This window comes from Cavia porcellus, unplaced genomic scaffold (assembly GCF_034190915.1).
Source record: "Cavia porcellus strain 051 isolate PalLab524CR breed Dunkin Hartley unplaced genomic scaffold, mCavPor4.1 scaffold_29, whole genome shotgun sequence".
Lineage (NCBI taxonomy): Eukaryota > Metazoa > Chordata > Mammalia > Rodentia > Caviidae > Cavia > Cavia porcellus.
Genome location: NW_026947512.1, coordinates 45359781 through 45381907, shown reverse-complemented (window position 1 = coordinate 45381907; position 22127 = coordinate 45359781). Strand labels below are relative to the sequence as shown.

The 22127-nt window shown below is 45.8% G+C and overlaps 2 long non-coding RNA genes and 1 pseudogene across 2 annotated transcripts; 1 reads left to right on the top strand and 2 right to left on the bottom strand.

Moving 5' to 3' along the window:
- Nucleotides 1-805: 805 nt before the first annotated feature.
- On the bottom strand, nucleotides 806-4665 carry LOC100728296 (ras-related C3 botulinum toxin substrate 1-like; annotated as a pseudogene).
- A 3238-nt stretch (nucleotides 4666-7903) lies between these two features.
- On the bottom strand, nucleotides 7904-16422 carry LOC134474008 (uncharacterized). The gene is made up of 3 exons (XR_010044537.1): nucleotides 16299-16422; nucleotides 15298-15463; nucleotides 7904-8143 (listed from the first exon to the last, which is right to left on the bottom strand). It is a non-coding gene; the product is annotated as an uncharacterized LOC134474008 (long non-coding RNA).
- A 2202-nt stretch (nucleotides 16423-18624) lies between these two features.
- On the top strand, nucleotides 18625-21281 carry LOC134473936 (uncharacterized). Its single transcript, XR_010044439.1, has 3 exons — nucleotides 18625-19050; nucleotides 19170-19397; nucleotides 21085-21281. It is a non-coding gene; the product is annotated as an uncharacterized LOC134473936 (long non-coding RNA).
- The last annotated feature ends 846 nt before the right edge of the window (nucleotides 21282-22127 follow it).

Genomic DNA, 22127 nt, shown 5'->3' with positions numbered 1-22127 from the left:
GCAGGATGAGAATCAAACATCACATCATCCCTCCCCCCAGGCCCCAATAGTAAGTGGGAAACAGTGATCTGGACATCCCTTGAGAGGCTGACCACAGGCAATGTAGCAAATGGGGGGGATTTCCTTCTGCCATCTCTTTGAAGGCAAATACTTTTATCCCTGTTTCACTTTGTTCTAATTAATGGTGTTATTTTAGCCTGTTTTGTTTTGTTGAACTTTAATATACATGAAAGTATGGACAGCTATTTTGAAGAGAATGAGAGACTCTACGACAGCCATTAGGGATTTCCCTATTGTCTGGTTTTGAAGATCTACAAGCCTTCCTCATTCAGTTCAGATCAGTTTTATACCATGTCGTTTTGTATGAATTCTCTGTATGTAAAGATATGGACAACTATTTGAAAGAAAACAAGAGACAATATGATAGACAGTGAAGATTTCAGGTCATCTAGCCTTGAAATTTATATCTCTTACATTGCTTTCTTATGTCCTATTGTGTTCTGTTGTGTTTAATTTTACCCCCTTTAAAAGGAAAAAAGAAAAAAAAACAATATAGACTTATCAAGTTCAGGGAGAAAGGAAAGAAGAAAATAAAAGGTTTTAAAAGAAAAAAGAAATTGGGTGGGCCTTTTTTACTTATTATTTTTCTTTTCATTTTAGGGCTAAATTTTAATACGGGAATACTGATTGGCTCAAAATGGTTTTACAGATAAATTAATCTGTACCAAAAACTTGGCATTGAGTGCAGAAGATGCCACCTTTTTTGAGCAAAGCATACAAAGTTTCCAGGGGACAGGACCATGAACTAAGGACTTGGACATCTCCGATGGCAGGTGTTTCCTTTTTTCTTCCTTTTCTTGACAGGAGGTGGGCAGAGAACTGCTTGGCCAGCTCCGTCAGACACTGCCTCGAGGCCCCGCCTGGCCGGGCAAGAGCTGAGCGCTCTGGGATTTTCCAGCACCGATCTCCTTAGCTGTGGCCAAGCCCTGTGGTCAGCGAGGGGGTCAGCTTCTCCTCTTTCAGCTTTGCCATTGTGTATTTACCATCCCTGAGGTCAAGTTTTGGTCCCACTAGGATGGTGGCATGTCGGGACAGTGGTGTCACACTTCTGGGTACCACTTTGCATGGACATTTTCAAATGATGCAAGACTCGCAGGAAAAGCAAATTAAGAACACACTTCTTTGTGGATAGGAGAAGAAACATAGTCTGTTCTAATCTTTGTGTCCGCCTGTATCCCACAAGCCTGTTCACTGGTTTTCCATCTACCATTGGCAGAATAGTTGTCAAAGCAGTGGGATTTATTCTGCGGAAAATGCATTGCTGGTGTACCTGATCAGGAGGCGAGTTTAATCCACTGCTCTGTCTCCCACCACCGCGCACTTCCTGGCCTGGTCTCGGCCCTTTGCTCTACGGTGGGCCAGCGGGCTCCGGAAGCAGTGGGGGGTGGTGGTGGTCACAGGGGGCTGCTGCCCTCACCGCCTTCCCCCTGCAGACTAGAAACGGAAGCCAGGCAGCAGCCGCCACCCAAAGCCAGGTACAGCTGCTGAGAAATAGGACATGGCCACTCCCCATTTTTATTATTTTTATTGTGTTAAAATATACGTAAAATTCTCCTTCTTGACCACATAACTGTACAGTTCAGGGGCACTGAGTACATTTACCAGAGTGCACAACCATCGCACTGTCCCTCTGCACAACTCTTTTATCTTGCAAAACGGAAACTCTGTACCCATTAAGCAGCATCCCCCATTCTCACTCCTACCAGCCCCTGGCAACCACCTTCTCGGATTGCTTTAGGAGCTCACGCGAGTGGACTGGCTCAGTACTTACCTCTGGGTCGCTGATTACCACCCTAGTGTCAGTTCTCATCCGTGTCACAGCATGTGTCAGGAGTGTCTTCCTCTCCAGGACAAATAACACTTGGCTGTTTGCAAGCATCGTATTTTGTTATCTGCTCATGTGTGCATAGATGCTGGGTTACTGGTATAGTTTAACTATTGCTGCTATGAATGTAGACGGGCAAGTATGTCTTCAAGGCCCTGTTTTGATTCTTTGGAATGTGTGTACCCAGCAGTAGAACTACTGAGCATGTGTGATTCTATTTTTTATTCTTTGAGGAACTGCCATAAAGTTTTGCACAGAGGCCCCGCCACTGTGATTTCCATCAAGACCACAAGAGCTCAACGTCTTTGCATCCTTCTCCACACTGTTATTTTCTGTTTTTGTTTTCGGCCTTTTTTGTGTGTGATCAGGACCTTTTCTTTTTGTCTTTTTCATTTTTATCAGTACCAGGGATCGAACTCACGACTGCCTGCTTGCAAGGCAGGCACTTACGCCGCTGAGCTAAATCCCCAGCCACTATTAGGATCTTTTCTGCAGTGATCAGGACCAGACGGAGGCCTTCAGGTAGTAAGCAAGAGCTGTATCACTGAGTTACTCCCTAGTGGGCCCAGGGTGATGTCTCATCATGGCTTTGACTTGCATTTCCTGAGTGATTTGTATTTTTGAGCAGCTTATGCTATATTTACTGGCCATTTGTATATATTTTTTGGGATATTTGACTTTTTGAAGGATAACTTGGAATTCTAAGGGAGGAATTAGAAAGGAATATGAAGAAGAAGAAATAAAGTAACAGAGCCCCAAGGGCATGAAAAAGTATGTTATAAGACTAGAACTTATGAAGAGAAAGGGAACAGCTGGTGTCAGCCCTGGAAGGCTTTTGTGTGTCACTGGTGTGGATGAGGTTTAAGTCTTTGATCGCCCAGTATCCATTCACCACTCCTAAGAGAGCCCCACAGATTGGGCACTTGGCATAAGCCAGACCCAGCTGGGAATGCTAAGATTCTCCTAGAAGTTTGAAGATAGGACAGACACACACACACACACACTCACACACACTGGAAAACATTCATTCCACTATCGTACCCAGTCAAAATCTTTCTAATCCATTTCCTTTGGCTTAAGTGAGCTACAGTTCATTTTTGTTGTTTTTAATCAGAAAATTTGATTGACCTGAGTACAGAAGGAGCTACAGAAAGAGATGGAATTCTTTGCACACATGTTATTTCTTTTTTTCCTGTTTCCTACTATTTTGTAGACATAAAATTTAATCGTCTCAGATGGGGCTGTGAGAGATATTGCTATGCTTGGCTAGTGACTGAGAAAGAATGTAAAATCCTTTTATTTAGAGCTTTAATTCAGTGGAAGAATATCTAATAAATTACTATCGGGATTGGCCCAGAATAGTTCCATCAAATCATAAAGGGTTAAAGTGTATGAGTTATGAGAAAGTAAGAGGGTGGAGAGGTCTGATAATAGCCAGGCAGACAGGCTCACTTGTCAAAGAGATTTTGGTAAACCTATAAGAAAGAAATATGTAAGATGTAGCAAATGAAATATCTCACTAGGAGCAGACAAGAAATATTATAACATGAAAAGAATCACTCAAGGACAAATAAGAATGACTGCAATATTTAAACATCCATGAAAAGATGGAGATTGGAATATCTAAGACATTGTTCAATAATAGCTGTAAGACTGAGGCCAGTCTGATCAACTTAGCAAGACTCTATCTCCAAATAAAAAAATAAAAGTGGTTATGGATAGTCCTCAGTGGTGGGGTTTGAGCCATCACACTGCACAACAACAAAGAACAACAACAATAAAATGCAATTCAGAAACACAGTAGGGCTGGGTTGTGGCTCAGTGGTAGAATATTTGCCGAGCATGCATGAGACCTGGGTTCCATCTCCAGCACCACAGTAACACAGCTGTAATCAAACATGTAACTCTCTCTTACACCTCTACCACATGCAAGGGCTATTCATGTTACACACAGCAGGTAAACTGATTGCCCAACTATCTGTACCGTGCCTACTCTGGGCCAGGCTTTGTAGGATAAACAGTATCTCATTTCACAAAAGAGAGAACTCGGGCTGAGATAACTTACTATGCAATAGAACCCGACTGGAAGTCAAGATCTTTACACAGTGAATGGGTAAAGCCTATTTTGATTTTTTAGGATTAGAACCAGAAGTTCACTCAGTATGTTCAAGAGCTTGCATTTTACCTCTGGACGATGTTTTTTTAGCAGAAATATTTCATTACCAAGTCTTTGCCTTGGAAAGAGAATTAGGATCATCAAATAAAAGGCAGCTGTGATACTGTGGACAAGATATGACCAAGGCCAAGACTAAAGCAACTGCAGGGGGAATAGCAGAGGGGAACTGGGGAGATAGGAGGCCCCCCAGACACGAGGACTGGATTCGAGGAGAGGGGTTCTCCGAAACAGCTCCCTCCCTTGGCTTTAGAAAACCGCATGAGGATGGCCTCTCACTAGAGCAGAGAACGACAGCAGAAGAGATAACTGCGGCGTGGAGATGAAGGAGAACTCTTGTTCTTCTCACTCCTCGTGCTCCGCTGGGTTTTCCCACCTAGCGCCCTCTCAAAGGACACCAGCCCTGACAGAGTCCAGGCACTTTGAGAGCACCATTGACTCAGCCCAGGCCATAACAAGATGTGTGTTTGGGAAGGGCTTTGCTCGTGGCGGGATTTCACCAGAACGTCTGTGGCAGCTTCACAACTCCTGCCCGAGACCATTCTCCCCGCTGCAGATGCCGCTGCATGCGCCCCGTCCTCTGCTGCAGCAAGGGTGGGAACACCATTCCGCTGCAGATTGTTTCCAAGCTAGTGTTTTTCACAAACCACATGGATGACATGCCCAGCCAGCAGGCTGAAGACTCAAGCCTGCCCATCCTCACTGGTAGCACAAGCTGATTCTGTCACTGGGAGAGTTTTGCAACCTGGCTTTGAAAGAGCAGGTGTGAATCTGATCCCAGGTAGGAATGCACTGCAATAAGATGCCCCACTTTACTGAGCCTAAAGAGGACAGAGTGCAGCCTGAGCTGAAGTTGGGGTGGCCTGAAACGGAACAGTGCTCCCTGATAGCAACCTAAGACAACAAATGCATATTATTCCACTTAGTTCTTGGGGGTCAAGAACCCAAGTGCGGCCTAAGTGGGTAGTTCCGGGTCAAGATCTCTCACGAAGCTATAGTTATGCTGTTGGCCAGGGCTACAGAATCTGAACACTTGGGTCCACTCATCAATTGACTCTCATGGGTACTGGTAGGAATCTCAGTTCTTCTCCATTTGCCTGCTGGCTTTTCAACAGGAGACAGAAAGGCAGAGACACAGATGGAAGCCAGAGTCCGATTTAATTTCAGAAATGCATACCATCATATTCCTCTGGTAACACAGTCCAGTATGATAGGAGAGAGGAGACAGGGATCTCTGGGCTGTCTTGGAGGACAGCTACATGCTCTGAAAGTTCCTGCTAAATGCCAGAAGGAAAGACATCCAGCCTACGAGCCTTCCTTCAGGTGTTCGTCCTAACTTTACCACAGTGAAGGAAACTTTGTGCATTTATGATGCCTGTATTATGATCTCCAGGGAACCCAGCATTTCACTCCACTCATAAACACTCCGCACTCAACTCCAGCACTCTAAACACAACCCGATTGTTCGAGACTCAACGCAACACAGTTCAGCACTTTATCATCCGACATGTGCTTCTACGGCTTACCCAACTACCCTTCAGAGTCCTTAGGAGAAGGAACCATATGTCTTCTTTTTATCCGTAAGGGACCACAGCAGCAAGCCTGATGCTAGACACATGGTGGTTGTTTAATCAAGAGTTATTCACCAACTAACTGACTTAGAAGCCCTCTGCAAATCTTCCTCTTTATAGTCTGGGAATTTGGGGAGTGAGCAAGGAAAAACTTGGTCAGATGAATCATGGGTCAAATCTGGAGCAAAACTCTGTAGACAGCTGCTTATCCCAGGGGAGGAGAGAAGGTGGCTCCTCGTTCCAGGTTCGGAGGCCGTCTGCGCCATTTAGCAGGAGCCAGCGATCAAGCCTATCTTGCGATGAGCTACCAGTAGCTCCTGACTACAGCCTGGGCTGGTTCTGTGCAGTCCGCCAGGTGGACGCTCCCAGAGGAAATGGTTCCTAACAAGCAGAACCCTCTTCCCAATCCATGATCCGTAAACCCGTTCTGAGATGGGAAGGGTAGCTCCTCTGTGGAACAGCAAAAGGGTCACTTGCTGTGCACAGTGTTACCTGCTCAGGGCAGCCAATCACAGGGCTCTAAGTCTGGCCTGCTGCTTAGCATAGATGATAGGCAGCCAGTGATTTGAGAAGGCACCAGGAGTCCAGCACTGAGCAAATCACGGTGCCAGGCACCAGCACTGTATCTCAGGTTGGGATCGGGCGGGGAGCCCCCATCCACTCCTGCCTGCTTTTCACTTGCCTTAGGTTTATCTAAGGTTAATTGGGTGCCTACCATTCGTCTGCTTTTTCCCAGTGACCTTTAGAAACCTGGGCCTTTTGTGCTCTTGGGGAATTTACCTCAGTTCCTGTGTTGCCTGCACCTAGCTTTTCCTATCAGTGGTTTAGCATTAATAGCAACTAGAGAGAATGCCTGTGAAAAATACTTTGTTATATTACATTGCCCCCTGGCTCCAAGGAATTGCTCTGTAAATCATGCTATTGTTAAGGTGTTCTAGGAAAACTAAACCACTTTCTAGGTCTCAGAGAACACAAGGATATTAATCAGAGGCAACCATTACAGAGGAAACTCTTTTTTTAAGGAAAAGGAAAGAAATAAAAAACAGTTTTTAATGTGTGACGCTTGGAGAAATGGGACTGAAGCCAAGCCAGAATATCTTTACTCTTTCATAAATACTCTGACATAGGGATGCCTTCTCTCTGAACACTTTAAGGCCACTTAGTTTTATAGCAAAAGAGTATCGAACACCTGCTGCATCTTAATGAGCTCGTCAAACAGCCCAAGGTGCGAACAGGGCTGGGGATGAGGTGGGCTCCATAAATCAGGCAGAGCTTTTGGTGGAATTTATCCGAGATCTGCAGCGACTGCTCAGCAGTGGCAGGTACCGGGGGTTTAGTTACTCCTGGGAGCACCTGGCCTTGCCTGGGGCACGAAAGGCGGGGCCAGCTCTGCAGGCTCCAAGTGCAAATCTTAGAGAGGGGAAGCGACAACAACACAACAGTGCTGGTGTCTCCGATTACTGTGTGCAACAAGAGACAACAGGCCAGAGGCCTTGATGGAGCTCATAAACCACTCTGCACTAGACAGGATGAGAAGACACAAGGACGGCTGAGGAAGAGGAGGCCGGTGCTACCACCGCAGACCAAACACCGGAACTTTAGATAAAGAGTTCAGCTCAGAAGAAGTTGGGCTTCTTTGTCTTTTTGCTTCTCTGATTTCTGGCTGTAAGATTTGGTTTCTAATGAAACAGGAGAATACTCATACCCTCAAATGACTTATCATCTAATGATCTACGATAAGCACAAAACCAGCACTGTCCCTAAGCATATGTTGAGACAAATCGTTTAACTCCCAGACGTCCACAGCAAGATTTAACAGTGGAGAGAGCGGGAGCCTTCCAAAGAAAACATTGCAACAAAGGCCAAACCCGTCCCATCCTATTTCTTCAATCCCCAAGCACACAAAGAAGATAAAGGTCATTTGAAATACCACCAGCCTTCTAGTATTTTGTTATATAATAATTATGGCTAGGCAGGTGGACTTCAAGGCAGGAAGCCAGGTGGGTGGACCAGGGCTCTAGGTGTCCTTGGTGTGATTTCTCTGGACTTTAGTGTCTCCATCTGTAAACAGTGGAAGTAATAATAGCACTGATATCATACCAAAGTGAGGTAATCCAGGGAAGGGGATCTTAACATCACTAAGCAAGGAGTAAGAGCTTGGTATTGTTAATAGATAAATATTAAAATATGTGAATAAATTATCACAAAATTATTTATGTATACAAGATTCACACACATTTTTGAAAAAGAGTATACTTTATGTACATTTTTTGATGGTCATTTTAAAACATAAAACGTATTCTGAACAGTTTTGGATTTCACTAATTTCCTAAAACATCAGCTTGAACACTGTAGAGTATGCTGTTCCATGAAGGTGCCTTCATGTATTGAGCCGGTCTCCTGCTGTTAGACAATGAGGTTGTTTTCAGTCGTTGGCAGTAAAAATACCCAGGGAGAAACTGCCTTGTAGAAAGCCCATGCACACATCATTAGTTGTTGCCTTTAGATGAATTCCTAGAATTAGAATCAAAACAAATACAATTAAAATGTCCTAAAAAGAATCCACATGGGACAAGAAAAAATACAGTGCCACCACATGAAGACAACTGATGTAATTTGAGCATCTTAGATATTCCCATGTTTTCATTTTTACTTATAAGAGTTGGACGATTCAATGAAAAGATGGGCAGATGTTTCTTATTTCTTTTTCCTTGCTGAAACCTACTAAAATGACAACAAGCAACTAAAGAAGCATAAACCCATGATGTTAAGGGGACCAGAATAGGAGACAGCAACAGCAAAAAGACATGAATAAAATTTTGAGAGCTGAAAAGCAGACCAGATGAATAACAACTGACTTAGTGGGTCAGTGGAAACTAAATCTATGCCCTGACTTAAACTCCACGACTGACTTTGAAAGCAGCAGCTGGACCCTCAGATCCCCTCCATGGTCCCAAATAAGAGACAATATGGCCTCTGGAGAGACTTCACCAACAGCCCCTGGGTCAGGAGTGCATCCTGCCAAGGGTAGGATGAACCGCCTAGTGACAGGCATGTATTTACATACATAGGTGGCATACCCAGTCACAGGAGAGACTCAGGCCCCTTCCTCAACCTGATTGCCCAGTGTTGGCTCCTGTACCCTCCTACCACACCTGTCCCTGCTTCCAGGCAGGAGGCTGTAGGATCCTTTTATGAGTAACTGATGTGTCCCAGAGAAAAAGACTAGACTGTCCCTCAGTGAAACCTCACACATAAGCGATAGAGAATGCTATCAGCTCACAAAATATGCCCCACTCCTTGCAGAAAAAATCCTAGATTTTTGGGGAAAGTTTCTAGCATGAAACATGTCAAAAGGAACTAAACTACCCAAAAAAGAGTCAGAAAAAAAGTACAGATGACAGGAAAAAATCTTTTAAAAGAATTACATTCATAAAACAAGAACAGAACATTAAGAAATTAGAAGACAAAAAAATACTCAAGTTGCTAAATATATGAAGGGAAGAATCAACTTTTCCTTTGAAAAGTGACTGAAGAAATCTCTCAGAAAAGTAAAAAAAAAATGATAGTTACAGTAGAGAAAAGATATAGAAAGAGAATATTGTTATAGATGTAAAAAATAAGAAAATTGAGGAAGATGCCAGAAAGAGAGGACCAATGAAACACATGGAAAGAAACCACTGTATATTACTGAATAATACTGAATCTGAACTGAAGTAGAGTGAAAAACAATGAAATGAATGAAAAAAGACACAGCCCAGATACATCATTCTGTAATTTTATATTACTAGAAATAAAAAGATCACAAAAGTTTCTAAGAAGGGTTGGGGATTTAGCTCAGCGGCATAAGCACCTGCCTTGCAAGCAGGCAGTCGTGAGTTCGATCCCCGGTACCGATAAAAAAAAAAAAAAAAAAGTTTCTAAGAAGAGGTTTAAAAATTAAAATATTGGTCACTTATAAAAGATAAAAAAATCATGATGTTAAATGAAGATAAGGTAGAAATCCCAAAAGAAATTAGAACGTAACCCAGAATTCTATACCCAGCCAAACTATCAGCCAAAGATACCAATACAATGAACAAAGTCTCAAGGAACTATCTTCTTTTCCCAGAAAGTTGTCCATAGATGTGCTTTGCTAAAATAAGGGCATAAGAAAAGAAAAATAATTTATTTTACAGAAAAAGTTTTACAGTGACACCTCAATTCACAAACTTAACTCTTTTCAAGATTCTGATTGCAAACTGAATTGGATAAGAATGAAATCAAATTTCCCCATAAAGTCAACATTAAACCAAACCATTGAATTTGACTTTGTTCTTATCCAATTCAGTTTGTGGCCAGAATCATGGAAAAAAATTAAGTCCATGAACTGAGTTAATGATTCTGGTCACTGTAATTGGAACATTAGAGGGAAGATAGGAAAGCATTTCAGTTTAGCTAGCTAGAGAGGACCTACTTTCAAACAGGGTCAGACTGATCCACCCCACAAAGTGGAAGGCCAGATTTTAAGGATTAGCTGGTGGGCTGGAATCCAGTTGATCATGACCTCAGCCCTGGTGTCATAGTTCTGGAATCTTTGTGGCTGAGGTAGTTTTGTTCCCAGATTGTCTCTGTGGTAAGCCCAATCATGTGGTGCTGGAATCCGGGTGATCACAGGTTTAGGACGATGGGTCCCAAACCTTCTGGGTGTAGCTGGACATCCCCCCAGGAGGATGAGATCATGAACACTCAGGGTTAACCAACTCTGTCTCACCAGCTTCTAGACAGACGCTCCCTAAGAGATCCATGCACCCCTACACAGTGCTGGAAAGAGATCTGACCCAAGATTTATAGTAACGAAGAATACAAAATGAAAGTTAAGCTTCATTCTGGTTTTCACCACTTATTGGTCATCCATAGGCCCAAGGGCCACCGTTCATAGCAAAATGGCTTTTAAATCCATGATTGTCCTAGGGGAAAATGCAAATCATGCTTTTGATGGGTAGCAGCAAGGGCCCAGGGCTCTGCCCAGCCCTGCAGTGCTGGCTGACTGCGCCATGACTGTCATCCCCCACCCCGACTTTGTCCTCCTTATCTTAGGGAATAGAGGACAAAACTGTTCTCTCGTGCTTCTTGGTTTTAATGTCATTAACTATTTTGACTGCTGTGATTTGAAAACCCCAAATAACCAAGTGGTTAATGAAGTTGTAAACTTGTGCTTTTCCTGTCGCTTGGAATAAGTTCTGTATTCCAGGAAGCAAGGCAACTGTGCTCCACTTAGTCACTGCAGGAACACGAGATGACCTTTATCTTGTTCTTATGCCACTCTTAAGTTAGAATCTCTTACAATGCAGTTCCCAGGCCAGTAACATCAACATCACTTAAGAGCTTGTTGGGAACACAAACCTTCGTGTCCCATCACCGAATCTAATGAATCAGAGACTTGAGGGAGTCAGCCCAGAAATCCGTCCTTTAATAAGACTTTGTGTGACTCTCAGACTTGGGGAAGTTTGAAAATGATTATTTTCAGACATTGTCCTTTTACGTAGGATCACAGTTTGTTTGGAGAGGTTTTCGTGTTCCAACTCGCCAGTTGGAAAAAGTGTCGAGGTTTTTGTGGAGCCGGCCAGGAAATGGCGTGCAATGCTTCCTCTTGCATTCACTTGGCAAAACCGACTCATGTAGTAACCCTTAACTCTGAGAGTGAATTGGGAAATACAGTCTTTGGTTAGAGGGCCAGATATTAGCTACTGTTCCATTACAATGGAAGATGAAGAGTAGATTTGGGAGAATAACCGGTAGTTTCCATCACAGGTGTAATTTAGGCACCAAAGACTCCAACACAAGATGACGCCGAAGGGATCCCCAGAGTGCCCTATTCCTCGGGTTACAGAGAACCCGTTAGCTGAGAACAGGAGACCTCAGAAGATCCAGGAAAGGCTGCCAAGGGGAACAACAGTACCAAGAGCACGCCTGTGTTTGAATGCATGGACAGGAGACTTAATGGGTGGATTTAGTAACAGGTACCTAGAAAACTAAACAAAATGCAAAAACAGGTCTTAATTCCAGGGAAAACAAAAGACTGGATGGGAAAGGAAACATAATTATACGTGTCTATGTGGTTTACCTGGGAATAATATTTATATAGTCAGGATGTAAATATTTAATATTGGTTTAACCAAAAATGGTGACAGAACTATTTCAGTAAGACACATGGAGGAAAAATGTATGCAGATCAATTTGACCTTGGTAATAGACAAATTTATACAGTGCTTACTGTGTGCCGGGCTTCATCCTATGTGCATGATATATTCAACTTGCAGTGCTCGTCATTACTTTATGAGGTAAATACTGCCGGCATCCACTAACGGACAAGGAAACCGAGACACACGGCAGGGAAGCATGTTGGGGGAGGTCTCGCAGCAGCCAGCACTGGGCCTAAGGTTTAAGGCCGGGTCACTTCCTCCGGAGTCCACATTCTCAGCTGTTATGCAGTCTTACTTGCTATGATAGGAAACTAAAAGGCCAAATCTAAAATCTGCAAGCCAAGAAAAACAGGACAAGCATATTCTTTATAAAGAAGGACATAAATATGGGGGGAAAAACCATACAGCTGGTAGTGATCACTTTTGGTCAAGGTGTAACCAAGGGATTACTATTTTCATTACAGTTGTTGCAGGCCTCGCAGGAATGTTTGACTTCTAAATCTCTTAAACATCTCTTTGATCAAAATTAATTTTTAAAAAAACGATGACAGGAAAACAATTGTGCTAAGTTAAGAAAGAGAATAGATAAAAGGGGTGAAGGGTGTAGCTCACAGGCAGAGTGTGGGCCTAGAATTAGCTTCCACCCCCAGGACTGGAAGACAAAGCTAGAAAACCCAGAGGGAAGGGAGAGGCCTGGCCCGAGGAGGTTTTAAAGGACCCTGATGGTAAGTTTACTAGGGAAAGTGACGGGAAAAGCGAGCTGAGCTTCCACAGAGGAGTGCAAACAAAAGGAGAATCTTCTCAAATGAGGAGCGGAAAGGAAGAAGCCAGAGAGAAGGGAGGAGGGAGGAAGCCGAATCAGAGCAGTCTCTTCAGCTGCCTCTTGAGGGGCCCCAAGTGAGCACTGCGGGGCTGAGGCTACCGGCTGGAACCACACCCTGACCTCGAAACTGAAGGCAGAGAGAAGGAGGGAGACGCGCAGAGCCAGGCTGAGGGGGCCGAGGAGCCTTGCTAACGTTTGTCCATTATGGCCTCGGGGCTAGGCAGCTCCTCTGAGCCTTGGCTTTCTCTTTCATGTAAAGTAAATCAAACAAAACAGGCATATGTAGCACATCATACCTGTCAAAGCCTATTCACTTCCTGTTACCCTGGGCAGACTCAGGTGATAAAAATGAAGTTCAGGGAAATGAGTAGCATGTGGCGACACAGCTCGTGACAAAACTGGGTTCTAGTTCCATCTTTAATTCTCTCCTCTTTGTGGATGTTCAGTGTCAGAGAACTATATGCAGTTTCTTTTTTAAAAAAGCTCCAGTTTATAATGGAGGAAACCAAAATATGCCTCACACCACCAGGCTCAATGGCGTCAGAATCAGGACCCAAATCCAAGTGCTTTGGTGCTGAACTAGCGGCCACTTCAAATGCACAGTGTGTGCTGTGAGGAGGCCCCTGGCAGGCAGGGGGAAGCAGGGCTGATGGCGCAGTGCTGTCTGGGTCTCTGCAGCCCGGCGGACCTGGGTGTGGCTATCTTCCTTCCCATCCCCTCTGCATGGTCCATCCTGTTTCAGGGTGTTCTTCCTGCTTGTTTTATTTAGAAAATTCCATCATAGGAATAAAAATACCTAAGGACTATTTCTGCACCATCACTGTTGGTGACCCCTATGTATGGATTCAGGAGAAGAGGAAGGATGGGGTAGGTGTAGCTCAGTGGTAGACAGCAGAGGAGAGGCCAGGCATGGCAGCACATGCCTGTAATCCTAGCACTTGGGGAGGCTGAGGCAAGAGGACCTCAAGTTCCAGCCCAGCCTGATGCCCAAGCAATGCAAAACTGAGTTGAAATTCCAACCAATGGGCTTGTCCTCTCTGATGTCCTCCATCCGAGTGACCTGATCCCCACACCTCCCTTGTGCCTGTGCTGTCCGGACTGTGTCCCCTGGACACGGACAAGCCAAGGGCAGTGGGAACAGCAGCCATTTGTTCTGGTTATCACTGCCAGTATTGAAGCCAGATGTGTGTGCGGCTGATGCTGACACGGTCCATCTGGCTGGGTTTTTGGTTTCCATCGCCGAGTTTACCACATCCACCCAGCCTGCTGGAAGACAGGAGGCAAACATCTGGAAGTCATCGCAGCTGTCACGCTTCAAGGGGATCCTGTACCATAGAGAGGGGAACTCAAGACACAACTAAGAAGAATTATCCAGCTTGTCTTGTCAGCCCCGATTTCAAACACGTGCAGAGGGATGGCAACCACGCTATGGTGCCCTGCTCTCCACTGCCTGGGCTGCCTGCAGATACTGAAAGTGCACACACATGCACACACGCATGCACACACGCTCACACACATGCACACACACGCATACACGCACTCTGGTCCAAGGTCATGTTTGTGCCTGAGTTTCAGCCTCTGCGGTTGTCCTGGTTGGGCCGTACTAAAAAGGCACTTTCTTTTCCTTTTTGAACTTGGGTTGCTGGAAGGCTTAAGTTAAACATGGCTTAGTCTTCCTCCCACTTCCTTTCGTCCTTCCTCCTCACGGCGTTCAGTGCTCTCCCTGCCCTCATCACATGGTACCCTGTTACCTTCCCAAGGTGAATACTCCTCCTTCACCAAAAATGAAATAAACCCTAATAAAGCTGATTGGAGCCCCACATTTCCTCTGCCTACAATCCTGTTCTCTTCATATTGATGCAAAGTTTTTCAACCCTTCGTGGTCTGTCTTCAGCTTATTTCCCTTGTGAAGGTCTTCCGAGCCTGTCGGACCCTCCTCTCTCAGTCTGCTCAGGAAGAGGAAATGTGTCCGGCATTCTTCTGTCTGCTGAGGTTTCCTAGGCCCTCCAAAAGCCCTACTTAAGCACAAGCATGAATTAATGTTTTTAATCACCTGTTCTTTGCACATAACTTTCTTACTGTTTTACCTTTCATGACAGGACTTAAAGTCTATGAATAATGTGTCTTGAACTTTTTGGAAAGATAACTCTAAAACATCCAGTAAATTAATAATACATAAAGAATTCTATCAATTGGAGATGCCATTAATTTGGAATTCTGCCCTCTCTGGTGAAATGATCACTGATTTTTAAAATTGTAATAAAAAATAAAAACAACAAGAACATGTCAGGGATCTGCCTCCTCTCCCGACATCCCACACTCGGGACCTTCTGCCTCTACTTTCCTTCTAGGAAAGGAAAAGGTTGTAGACAATGGCCTTGCGTTTGTCAGCTTTCCCAGGACTATGAGGAAACACCTGAGACAACTGATGCAGAAGGCGAGGAGATTTATTTTCACCAACAGTTTCAGGAGTTTTAGTCCATAGCTGTTTTGCCTTTTGGCTCTGGGCCTTCACAGCCCCGTGTATCGTGCAGCAGAGGACGGCTGAGAAGCTATGAAAGAGCAAGGTGCCAGGCTCCAGGGCACGTCCCCGTGAGCTCACGTCCTCCCTCCAGCACCCAGCTCTCAGTAGCACCACAGGCTGGGGGCCAGACCCTTACCACATGGCCAAAGTGCAGCGTGCCTCGTTCCGGTCATGGCAGGAGCTGTGCCCTTTCCCCGGGAGAGCTGGTTCCCGTCAGAGCAGCTGTTTTCCAGGATCGACAGGCAGCAGTCTCCACGGCTTCCTTCAAAACAGCATGGCTACCTGAATGACTGGAGGGAGAGCTAAGGGAGGAGCCGACAGGTGAAGCGGAGGGGTTCAGCCATGGTGAGCACCCACCTTTTCAAGCTCAGGGCCAGCGCTGATAGCAATCATTGAGGACAGGCGGCCCGGCTATGCTGGGAGCACCTGGGTTTGACTTTGCTTTGTGCACTGATATGGACACATGGCCCCCTTCCCCAGCCTTGCTGCATAGGACCCCAAGGAGGCAGAAGGATGAGTCTAGAAGCTAACAAGAAGAGACAGGGCAAGGTGAAATGGTAGCAGACCACGGTGGACAAACAGTGCCTCCACTGCTGCCACCCAGCCAATGGGCGCTCGACTTCCAGTGGAAGAAGCTGGCAGACTGGGGTGCAGACTGGACTGCTCCTTTGCACTTGGGGAGCCTTTTCCTCACTGATCCCCACCTATTAAATGAGGCACTCAGATGAGACCACCTCTAAGGTCAGTTAGCTCTGCAGTATAGGCTTCACTTAGGGACCACCTCTGAACCCACACCAGCGCATCATTCTGGCTAAACAAATCCCAGCCCTACTCTGTCCTACGCCTGGGGGCCTCTGAGATATTTAATTCCTGAAATCTCTTGCTTCATTCCTGCAAATGGAAAAAGAAACTTTCTGCTCTTCTCCCAAACAGGAACCAGTTGCAACAGGAAGGTTGCAGATGGATGACCTAGAATACACTTCTAGAATACGAATGATAATTATGCTCCATTAAATCATAACTCCTGGTTTCTAGCACTGGCCTCTGGCTATCAAGTTGAGAACTAAGTAATTTCTTCATCCTCAGGGCTGTTGAGTTAAAAGTAAGTAAGTAAGTGCTAGGGCGAAACCTGCTTACCTCTGCTGGATCTGCCGCCTCTCTTCTGGTGGAGGCACTTTCCAATCACCACTAGGCACACTGACCCCTGCAGAGAGAGGGAAGCCTTCTCTAACTTGCCTTTCTTTATGAGCAACTTGGCAATTTGACTAACTACTAAAAAACCTGGACCAAATCATCCTTTCATAAAAAGCTAATAAAAAAGGCTATTAAAGTAGCCCATTTGTGGGCTGAAAATCAGAGGCTATGTAATCATTGTCTTGGTCAGAAAGACAGAAGCTCACTCTCAGCAAGAGCTGAGCATACACCCCAGTCACACCAAGAGGCAAGTTCATATCTCTGCTCTGATTGGAGGGGTCGCCTAGCTATTGGATGCCCAGCTGCTCCCTTAACTGGGAAACCTTTCTTCTTTCTCAAGTGTATGTTTCTTCCTCTTCAACCAGTCTCTTTCCAAATTGCTCCTCTCTATAGACTTCTCCTGCATCTCTATTCTCCTGGAAACAAAGGTCTCAGAACTGTGGGCTGTGCTCAGCTGGCCCTCCACACTCAGGCAGTTTGATGGCTTCCAGAGAGGCCTTTCTTTCTCGGGGGGGGGGGGCCCTACCCTCTCCTTAATTGTGCTGACATATTTCATAGAGACCTTGAAGTTTTTCCACGATTTCCTAGTTTTGCCTTAAAGATCTCTGAAAGAGACCATGTGTGCCCTGCCCCTTACCCTGCAGAAAGAGGTCTTGTAGTTCTCTGCATTCTGTCCTGTCTCTGGCACCTTGCATCTGGTGACTTTCCTTGTGATCCTACCGCTCCGAGTGCAGCATGCTTGCAGTGACCCTGAGAAGTCCCACCTCGCAGCAGGAAAGGGCGCTTAGATCCAAGGACAAGTTCTGCCTGAGAGGACAAGGAGAAAGAACAAAGCAAAGTGTTTCTGCGTTTGATTCTAGCACCTAAAGATGCAGTGCCCAGCTCTGGATGCATCTTGTCTGTGTGTCCCAAAAGGATGAGGAAGGGACAGTGCTCTTTTTGAGGCCCTATCCACTTCCCTAGCACTGTCCAGAGTGTGAAAGTTAATGTGTCACTGGCTTAATCTTATGCCTGATTTACTTTGAATATGGCTCAAGATGTGTCCAAAGAAGGGATACAGCTGATGTGCTTCGTGATCCATTTAAATGAAATCCATCTGAAGGAATCAGAAGAAATGAATGATTTTAGGCATCAAAGATGTTCTGTTTCTGATATTTTAGCAACAAATTTGGCCTTTATTCTTCTGGCAGTTAATGTGTCACATGAGAAATTCCATGCTTTCTAGGCAAATACTGAGCTCAATAATTATTTCTTTAGTGACAATCAGTCACCCCTTGGGAGAGAAGGCAGAGCACTCACAGGGAAGGACAAAGAGCAGGTTGGTTGCCAGAAAGCGTTTTGGAAAAGAGAAAGCCCTAACACAAGCTTCTACCTTCCTTGCTCCAACTCTGCTGCTGAGGCCGGTCCCTTCTAAGGAAGTCACACGATGTACACAGGCCCCTTGTACAGCTGCAGACAGGAAGCATGTCCACGCCCGCTTGGGCCACTGGCCACATGCCCAGCTGCTTCCCTTAGTAACACCTCCCAGGAAGGAAGCTCTCTCTTCACCCATGGAGCAGACAAGTTTTTTCAAGCAAGTTGTAATATTTCTCTTTTACCCAATCCCACACCTTTGGAAGGAAAATAAAATAACACTCTATTTGTAGATCTTTAAGCCTGATGCTAACCAGCTCCAGAGCTATCCCAGAGAACCCTTCATTACAAAGCTTCTTGGCCTGGGGATGTAGCTCCGTGGTCGAGTGCTTATGTAGTACATGTGAAGCCGTGAGTTCTATACACAGCACTGACAGAAAGAAAGGAGAAACAACAACAAACCTGCTGCCACTGTCTTGGAATTGAATGTGGTACCCCTCCACTGGCAGCCAGCTCTTATACCTCAAATTGTCAAGCCATGTCATTTGGACTCATTCTTCGAGACCCAAGAATAACCAACTCCAACTATACTTGAGTATTAGCTACCTTTCCATCAGTAGTCATACAATGGAATAGCCGAGAATTTACAAACAGAGAAGTTTGGCTCACAGTTTTGAGGGTCCAGCCCATGACGGTTGGCCCTGTGGCTGCGAGCTGTGGGGAGGCAGCACCTCAGAGCCAGGAATATGTGGTAGGACAAAGTACTCACGTCCTGGCTGGGAAGCAAAGGAGCTAACATGGAAGGGATATGCCCCCAGTACCCAAAGACTTCCCAGCACGCCCCGCCCTTTAAAGGCTCCACCACCTCCCAGTATTGCAAGTCCCTGGACCAAGTCTTCAACGCATGGGCCTTTCAAAAAGCTTATGACTCAGCTTGACTTCTGAAAGCCTGCCAGTTTTACAGCAAACGGAATTTTCTTCTTCCTTGTTCCTCCGCTTCCATAGTCCCTTTCAATTACCACTTTAGGAAGCAGTCTCTCTGCCGCTGCTTTCCCAGATGCAGGCTTCTTCTATTGCTGGATCCTCAGTGTTGTTTCCGCTTCTGTCGGGGAGCTGGGTAGTGGTGTCTCCACCACCCACCTCAGCAGCTCAATTGCAGTTGGAAACCTGATTTGCGCTGCCCCAGGACTCCCTGACTGTGCATTTGGTAGACCAACAAACAATGGTAAATGGACTTTTGAGGCCACGTGGTCCCAGGCTCCTGCGTCTAGACAGGCGAGGCTCCAAAGCCTGCTGACGGAGCGCAGTACCCTCAGGGCCTGCTATCCCATCACCTTCCCAGGTGAGCACTTCCTTCCTAGCTGAAGCCCAGCCTCACTGCCCTGCTTTAGGCTCCAGTTCTCACTTTTTGCATCTACCCCACATGACTGATGAGTGTTTTTCTTCTGTCCTTTGTCCTAGAGAAAGTTTCCCTAGAAATAAAACTGTTCGGCTTCGTCCTCCCCACTTGCCTCTTCTAAGCACCCTCTAAATCAGACCTGAGGCTCCATCGGGAGTCATAGCCTCTCTCTCGCAGCTGGTCTGAGTTTTGTCGTCTGGGAGACTGGGCTTAGAACAGCTTGAAGTTAGTACAGAGGCGAATGGAGCTTTAAATCTCCACCACTTAACAGCTTCTCGGCAGCCTCAGAGGTAACCACATTGCTCACTTGCTTCCTCTCATCTCTATATATATCTGTGTAATCTCTGTCCACGGGAGCCTGACTCCAGGCCGCTGTCTGCACTGTCCTGATCGTGCTGAAAGACAGAAGGATGGGGGGAGAGAAATTAATAGACAGCGACCCATAAAAATAACAGGCTCACTGGAGCACACATGAAAAAATAATTAGATTAAAGTGGGGGTGGGGGGCGAGGGGCTTAGCAGGCTGAGCCTGACGCCTCAGATTTTCACTTCCAGAGGGGCCCTGGCTCTGTGGGAGGGGATTTCTGTGCTTTTCTCTCCATTTGGAGGGTGAGATTCATAGCTGAATATTGTTAAGTCACTAAGCTCTTTAAAGCCTGGGATGGGGCCTTTTATTTCTTTGGCTCTCCCCAGAGGATCCTCACACTGTGCTGCACCCCAGTGAGAAAAGGCAATTTGATATTTATTGAGGGTTTATTATGTGCCAGGTACAATGTCAGATGCTTTACATCCTGACTGATTGTGGATTGAGTGTCTCGAAACTTCAGAAATGAGTGCAATCTCTTCTCTACTGCCCAGGAGACCGCTGCTTACAGTGCTTGTGATTCTGAGGCCAGAAAACAGCTTGTCACATCTCACCCTGCTCTTTCCCTCACTCCCTTCAACCAGCAGGAGCTTTTCCTACACCGGTGAGGGAGGGAGGGAGGGAGACTGTTGTGTCCAGTCCTGAGTTCCCTAAAGGAAAGCCTGACATTAACTCACGTGGCTATCAGCGCCCCTTTCTGGTTTTCCAGTACTTGAAGACAGGTGTTAGAAGGGACAGTCAGAATGCAGGTGCCTTCCCCGGGGAAGGTAGACCCAGATGGGTGTCCCATAGCAGTGACTGCAGCAAGAATCAAAGCCTGGAAGGAGACAGACCAGACTCACCCTGAGAGCGGCACACGGCGTGTGACTGTGAGGCGCGTTTGCCTCCTCCTTACTTTCTCTTGAGAACGTCTCATAATTTTCTGTGAAGACACACAGCACCTTTTTCAGGTGTGTTTCTAAACGTGGTTTCCAAGTGCTGTTATAAATGGCACACGTGCCGGTCTCCTGATTATTCTGTTCTGTTTGCAGTGCTGAGAAACACACCCAGGGCCTCAGGTATGTAAGATCAATGTCCCATCTCTGAGCTATGCTTCCAAACCTTAAGGGTATGATTTTTAAACTTTATTTTCTGCTAGAATAGAGAAACACACTTGATTTTTGCATATTCCTCTTACACTAAGTGACCGTGATAAACTCACATTTTAATTTTAAATTTATCTGAGAATATTCTCAAATTTCCCGTGTATACATTCATGTAATGTGCAAGCCATGACAATTTAATTTCATTTCTTTTTTTTGAGACAGGGTCTCACTATGCAGTTCAGGCTGATCTTGAACTCTCAAGGGTCCTCCTGTCTCAGCCTCCCTAGTGCTGGGATTAAATATCTGGCAACAGTTTCATGTCTTCCCTTACTATTCGTTTACTTTTTATTTCTTTTTAGAGACTTTGGAAGTGACAAGTAAAAGAAATACCTGTATAATACCTAATATAGATATACAATTCCAAGTTTGTTGAATTAATCAATAAATGGATACGTGAATGGCCTATCCCTCAGCAAAAAAAATTATCAAGATACAGTTTGTTTATCTTTGTGTGTTCCTACACTGCAGGAGGGATGGCTAAAATGCAATTGGAGGAAGACAGCATGGAGGAAACGCTGGAAGACAGATGGAGCCATGCCCGGTCCCCCCACTTAAAAGAGCACAGACTCCCCGCCTACCAGCCCGGCTCTATCCCGGTGGAATCTGCCTCCCGTGGACTGTGTGTGCTGGCTGGAGAAAAATTAAAAAGGAAGTAATTTAATGTATTTTATTTATTTATTTATTTGGTCCTGGGGCTCTTGTATCACTGAGCTAAATCCTCAGCCCTATTTATTAATTTTTTGAGTTTTCTTTGCAGGAAATGTAAGCCCCAGTGAGCGAGCACTTCTGGGTGTTCTTCAGCAGGACTAGATGAACTGGGGACCCCGAGGGTCAGATGAACTGGGGACCCCGAGGGTCAGATGAACTGGGGACCCCGAGGGTCAGATGAACTGGGGACCCCGAGGGTCGGGCCCCTGCTGCTTCACAGAGGCATCTGGCCTGACTTTTGTACCTGCCTGAACTCTGCCTGCATGGAGGCTCCTGGCATTTCAGCAGGTTCGCCCCATTTTAGAAGTCCTAACGGCGCCATCCAGGTGACAGGCGATGGATGGGTGGAATAGCCAGCCCAACTGGGTGCCCCGGGAAGAGCCCGAGGCCAGACCTCAGAGTGGGTGCTGTGGGGCAGGCCCAGGATGCTCAAGTCTGCTGTCTCCCCAGCAAGCTCCGGAGGCCGGCGTGGCAAGGTTTGCTGACCAGGCCTACCTGGTCCCTTGCCATGAGTGCTGCTCTGGTGAACATGGATGCCCTCCCCTCCTCTATCCCAGGCCTGCTCTCCATCAGCCCTGAGGATGCCTGCACCACTTTTGTCATGGGGATCTAGAGTCCTAAAATAGTCCTTGGTAGCTAGACCTGATCTGTAAGATTTTTAGAGGTTCCTGGCCATGACCCTCACTAATTTTGAACTTCATCCTTATTTTTAAGGACACTCATTAAATCATAACAAGTTCCAAAGAGAGTTGGGCCAACTGGCCTGCCTAAGGCCACGCTGGTATTAGGCAAAAAGGATTCAA